The sequence below is a fragment of the Bubalus bubalis genome, chromosome 9 (genome assembly GCF_019923935.1).
Source record: "Bubalus bubalis isolate 160015118507 breed Murrah chromosome 9, NDDB_SH_1, whole genome shotgun sequence".
Classification (NCBI taxonomy): Eukaryota; Metazoa; Chordata; class Mammalia; order Artiodactyla; family Bovidae; genus Bubalus; species Bubalus bubalis.
Window position 1 is genome coordinate 1,492,224 of NC_059165.1, and position 6,691 is coordinate 1,498,914.

Genomic DNA, 6,691 nt, shown 5'->3' on the forward strand with positions numbered 1-6,691 from the left:
TCTTTGGCGGCTTAGAGCTACACTAAGAGGCATTGCTATGTAGCCAGGAGCAACAATTACTCTTTAAATGGGGTTTTCAAGTTAGACAACACTATTACTAACATCAACTGAAAAACGAGCAGGAAAAACCACCGTCCCAAAATGGATTCATACAGGATGGCGATTAACCAACTCCAGCCAACAGATCAGTTATCCTGCTCTTTGAGAAACTTAATAAAACTCTAGGACTTATTGATTTTGCTCTTCCTCTAGGCAGAAATATGTCAAGAATATACACAGAGAAAATAAATAATCTCGAGCTTTTGTAAGCGAGCTAAAGCAAATGTGGAGTTACAGGCTCTCAGAGTGAACCCAGGGACAGGCTGGTTCAGCACGCAGCGAATAGGATAAAGATTCATGGCCAGGTGCTTGTCTTAACAAAGATGAAACACCTATCATATGACGTGGAGGTTTTTTCCCTCTAAAATGTACCCGGGAGAGTGGAGACAGAAGAGCAAGTTATTACTTGATGTCCTGATAAACCATCTGTGAAGCAGAGATCCATCAGATGTCTCCTGAGAGGCAGGTCTAGAAGGTTCCTGGGGAATGGCTTGATACTTTGTTAATCACGGAGACTCCAACGGCACAGCTGCTCTTAGAAAATGCGAGGGGCTGGGACACAGAGTCCAGAGGGGCGTGGTGAACACCAGAGCGTATCTCGCTGCCCTGGACACGAGGTCAAAGGGCATGGGCTGCAGGGGCCCACGGGACAGGACTGGCTCAGCTGGTCGACGGTCACCACCCAGCAAGTTAGAAGTGATCTTCTGACCAGCAGGGACAGCAAATAGACCAGAAGAGTGCTTCTCAATTCATTTTATCCGGGGCACATAGAACTGCCATCTGTAGTGAAAATTAGGGAGAAAAAAGATACAAGAATGTTGGGAGGGGTCAGACCAGTTGAGAGGCTGATGAAAGGAGAAATGTGACTCAGGAAAGGAAAAGAAAGAGGAGGAATTCCTTTGTCGATGCCTGCGTAGGCCTCTCTCCTCTTTTCTCTGCTTGTTCGTTATGGGCAAATCCCCTGTTCCCCTGTTGGTGCAGTTCTGAAATAGCATCTCCAGAACTTGTTGCCAACTTTTCATCTGCTCCTCCCAGAAGAAGGGGTGAGTCATCTGCCTAGTAGACACTCTACCCTTAGCAAGCTGGAGACAGAAAGCAGCCTCTTTAATCTGATTATGACTTAGGGAAGCCTTCCACAATAAATGCCACGTGTCATGGGAGGTTTCTGTAGTGGCATGTGAAAAACTCTTCCTGCCTAAGATCAGGGGCAAAACAAGGATGTCAGTTACTCCTGACTCTGCCATTCACTGGAGGCACTAGGCAGTAAAACAGGGAATAAAAATAGTACATGTAAGTCTTGCAGTGTCTCAGTCTCTGGGCTGCAATAATGGATCACCACAGGCTGGGTGGCTTATAAACAGTAAACTATTCATCACGGTTCTGGAGGCTGAAAGTCCAAACCTTAAACGGAGAGACTTGGGGTCTGGTAAGGGCCTGCAGCCTGGTCATCCCAGGGCAGAAGGCAGACGGCACTCCCTGGGGTCTCTTTCACAAGGGCACTAACCCCATTCACAGAGGCCCACCCTCGTGACCTCATCACCTCCTCAAGGCCCCGCTTCCCACTATTAATACTATGCCATTAAGGGTTAGGCTTCGGTGTATGAATTTTTAGAGGGAGAGATACAAACATCCAGTCTACAGCAGGAAGAAAGAAAACTGTTCTTATTCACTGATGATGTAATTATGTGCATTGTAACTTCTGAAACTAAAGCCAACAAAGTAACAAATTTAACAATGTTTCCCAATATAAACTCAATATTAACAATCAGTAAATTATATATAAGAGCAGCATGTACTTAGGAAGGGTTTTTAAGTCAGAACTTGTACAATAGCATTAAAAAATCATCAAATGCTTTGAAATAAATTAAAGGAAAAATGTGTGAAACTGCCGTTCAGAAAAGTAAAAAGCATACTGAAAGAAATTTAATACTTAAATACATAGAAGGATGTTTCACATTTATACATTGGAATAATCATTGTTATAAAGCTTCATTTTTCCCCAACCTGGTTCAGTATAATCCCTATTAAAATTCCAGCTTTATTTATAGAAATGGCAAGAGCCAAGAACAGGACTATCTTGAAGAAGAACAGAATGAGAAGCTTCATAGTACCAGATATTAAGGCATTATAAATAGTCATTGAGGAGCATTGTCTTAGCACACAGATAGACAATTAGATATCAATGAAACAGAGTGGAGAACGGAGAGTCAGAATCATACTTGCATGATCTCCTGGTTTTTGACTAAAGTGCTACTATAGTAGAGGAGGAAAGAGATGGTCTTTTCAGTAAATAGCACCAGATCTACTGCACACACATGGCAGGAAAATACAGCTTCACCCTAGTACACATCATACACAAAAGTCTACTCCAGATGGATTGTGGATGTAGATGTGAAAGAGGAAAAAACAATTCTAGAAAAATATACCAAGAATATATTCATCTTTTCTTGGGGCAAGCTGCTGCTGCTGCTAAGTCGCTTCAGTCGTGTCCAACTCTGTGCAACCCCATAGATGGCAGCCCACCAGGCTCCCTCGTCCCTGGGATTCTCCAGGCAAGAACACTGGAGTGGGTTGCCATTTCCTTCTCCAGTGCATGAAAGTGAAAAGTGAAAGGGAAGTCGCTCAGTCGTGCCCGACTCTTAGCGACCCCATGGACTGCAGCCCCCCTGGCTCCTCCGTCCATGGGATTTTCCAGGCAAGAGTGCTGGAGTGGGGTACCATTGCCTTCTTGGGGCAAGCAAAGATGTACTAAACAAGACTCAAGCAAATTGCTAGTCATAAAAAAGATAACGCAAACTTGGACGGTATTGAAAACCACATAGCAGTAACTGTCGAAGCTGGATGCATATTCTGCGAACAAGAAATTCTTCTCCTAGGGGTACACCCGACAGAAATGTGCAGACATGTGTACCAAATGTGTACCTAAGTCATGTGTTCAATGTTCCCAAAAGCTTTATTTCATAAGAGACCCAAACAGAAAGCAACCCAAACATTCATAGACAAGAGAATAAATAAATGTGGTATATTCCTACAATGGCATATTATTAGCACAGTAATAAATAAAATTACTACCACAAGCTGTGACTTGGGTGAATTTCACAGACATAATGTTGAGGGAAAAGCCAGAGGCAAAAGAGCATATATCATGCGAGTCTATTTTGATAAAACTAAAGAACATGTTAAAGTAACTTGTTTGCAAAGAAGAGAGAATAGTGGTTAATTTGTAGGTTGTATAGTTTCTAACAGATGACTTCAGGAAGACTGTGGAGAGACTTATATGGTGCTCTAACCCTTGATTATGGATGTGTCCACTTTGTAAAAATTCATCATTATGCACTTAATATTAAGACATTATTATATGCAGTTTATATATCAGTCAAAATACAAAGTAAAAACTACAAATACAAGTTGAACTTCTCTCTCTCTCCCTAAGACTTTGAATTCCTTCTCTTACTCAAGCAAGAAGAACATATATGCCTCTTGCTTTTACACAATTATGAAGATTTGAAAGATTCAAATGGGTTGTTGCTTGAGGTCGTGGGGTTTAATGGAAAAAGAATGAAACCTCTTAGTCCAGGTACCGGAAATCTTATCTGGCAGGCTTGTGACCTTGAGAAGTGTTTTAGTGTTAACCTCAGCTTCGTCATCTGTAGAACAGCGGTAATAATACTCCAATATTCTCCTTCAACCACTGTGGAAAACACTTTTCTTTTCACATCTTAAATTCTTGCTCATTTTAAAACTTTTCCTCTTCTTGTTAAAGGGCAAGCAGGCTGTCACCACCCTTCCCTGCCTCCCCATCATGCTTTGTACACTTTCACTTTGCAGTATTAGATTTTGCAAGCTTCCACCGAAGGGAACATGCAGAAGCTTCTAGAAGACGATGGTGCTTTTTCATGTTTTATGCCTGGAACCCAGCCCAAGGCCTGACATGTAAGTGCTCAAAAAATTCTGGATTAAATGAAAGAATTAATGAATGAATTACTAGGTCTACCTTACCCTTCTAACCAAGTGACCTGTGGATTGATACTAATGAGAAAAGTCAAGTTGCTAAGTCATGTCTGCCTCTTTGTGACCCCATGGACTGTAGCCCACCAGGCTCCTCCATCCATGGGATTCTCCAGGCAAGAATACTGGAGTGGGGAGCCATTTCCTTCTCCAGGGGATCTTCCCGACCCAGGGAGTGAACCCGGCTCTCCCGCACTGCAGGCAGACGCTGTACCCCCTAGTGATACACACAGAGGTAAATCAGTGTGATCCAGCGCACAGGAGCAAGTCACAAAATCGCATCCAGTTTGTCTTGTTCACTCATGAAGGAATATAGAGCATAACCAGTTGATTTTTGAAGATCTATTTTAACTGAAGGGTTTAAAAAACATTCTCAGAATCTTTGCTGAAACTTGTGAACTCTGCAAAGACAGACAACTGACTGAACAAAATAGGAATCCAGACAGAAGTGACAATAAAACCCTTGTGGTGGAGGCAGAAGCAGTGCTGAAGTCAAGAAGCCCTCCGGTGTGAAACGCAGTCTCACTGTCTGCTCCAAAACTCAGGGGATGGGTAAACAATGTGGACGGGAGCCAGCGTATCCCATCACTACAAAGGAGGCAACCAGACTGTCCGTTGAACACACATTGACGAATTGCAGGGCTAACAAGCCTCTGCAGAAAAACGTGCCTGTTTCTTCCATGCAGAAGTTATAGCACATGGTCTCCTCTCGTGTAGACTGTGCCTACCTGTTTGCTTTTGGTGTATGGTGTGCTGGGCGATTTACACTTTTTATTTTGAATACGCAGGATAGCTTTGGACAGACCATATTCCATCAATATTGCCATTGCTACCACCAGCAGCAGCAGCACCAGATTTTTCCTCCAGAACATTTACCATCACTTTTTTGAACCCAGCACAATTTTTTAAAATGCATGAGAAGGAGCTTACCTGACTCCAGGGATTTGGATCTAGGCTGTAGAACACTTCACCTCTAAGTCAGTAGTTCAAATCCAGCCTGGGGTGAAGAGGATAAAAATATTTCCAGGTGTTATGTGCTTAAATCAAGTTTAAGCCTTGATGCAGCTCCCTGAGGCAAAGGATCAGCAATATGTTTTAGCATCTTGTTCACAGCCCTGGAGTGAGAACAAGGCCTACAGACCCAGGAGAATAAACCAGCTGTCTATCCCAACACCCAGCAGCATCATTCAGGCCTCACTCAGGGTCCTTTTGGGCCCGCTCCAGAGGTGCCAAGAAGATTTTCACTTACCATGGCTTCCAAACACTTAAACCATTACGTCACTCCACTGGGATGCTGGGAAACAAACCTGAGAATTTATAAAGAAAAAGCCATTCAGTGTTTTGCTTCTCAAAGACTTAGATGCTTCAGAAAGAACAAGTGCAGGGGGAGAAATTTAAATTTAGAATTACATACCTTCATATATGTGGTATGAATACATAGTAATTTCCCTGGTAAACTTTAAGCTGTTGCCCAGGGAAAATATTCACCCAATCATGAACATAACGGAGTTCCTATAAATATGATACATGCCCTCCTTGCAACCGAATTAGATGCTGGAGACACTGCTGAATCACAATCATCTGTTTCTGAATTTCTGTAAAGACATCAGCTAACGAATCAAAGTGATCACCAGCAGTAGTAAATCACGACAAAATCAAGCCAGATATACCTTATGTGTGAACAGATCCATCACCAAGCAAATTAAAATCTTGATATATCACCACTGCTAAAATTTGCCAAACACAATTACATAGATCCTTCAGTTCAGTCCAGTTCAGTCACTCAGTCGTGTCCGACTCTTTGCGACCCCATGAATCGCAGCACGCCAGGCCTCCCTGTCCATCACCAACTCCCGGAGTTCACTGAGACTCACGTCCATCGAGTCAGTGATGCCATCCAGCCATCTCATCCTCTGTCGTCCCCTTCTCCTCCTGCCCCCCATCCCTCCCAGCATCACAGTCTTTTCCAATGAGTCAACTCTTTGCATGAGGTGGCCAAAGTACTGGAGCTTCAGCTTTAGCATCATTCCTTCCAAAGAAATCCCAGGGCTGATCTCCTTCCGAATGGACTGGTTGGATCTCCTTGCAGTCCAAGGGACTCTCAAGAGTCTTCTCCAACACCACAGTTCAAAAGCATCAATTCTTCGGCGCTCAGCCTTCTTCACAGTCCAACTCTCACATCCATACATGACCATTGGAAAAACCATAGCCTTGACTAGACGGACCTTTGTTGGCAAAGTAATATCTCTGCTTTTCAATATACTATCTAGGTTGGTCATAACTTTCCTTCCAAGGAGTAAGTGTCTCTTAATTTCATGGCTGCAATCACCATCTGCAGTGATTTTGGAGCCCAAAAAAATAAAGTCTGACACTGTTTCCCCATCTATTTACCATGAAGTGATGGGACCAGATGCCATGATCTTAGTTTTCTGAATGTTGAGCTTTAAGCCAACTTTTTCACGTTCCTCTTTCACTTTCATCAAGAGGCTTTACCTTTCAAGTATTGCCTCAAGCAATTCCTAATGTTTTATTCAGGTCTATGTCTGACAGAGGATGAGATGACTAGATGGCATCACTGACTCGA

At 43.0% G+C, this 6,691-nt stretch overlaps 1 long non-coding RNA gene across 1 annotated transcript; it reads right to left on the reverse strand.

Moving 5' to 3' along the window:
• Positions 1-358: 358 nt before the first annotated feature.
• LOC123335221 lies at positions 359-5,467 on the reverse strand. The gene is made up of 3 exons (XR_006553623.2): positions 5,357-5,467; positions 5,038-5,104; positions 359-879 (listed from the first exon to the last, which is right to left on the reverse strand). It is a non-coding gene; the product is annotated as an uncharacterized LOC123335221 (long non-coding RNA).
• Positions 5,468-6,691: the final 1,224 nt, after the last annotated feature.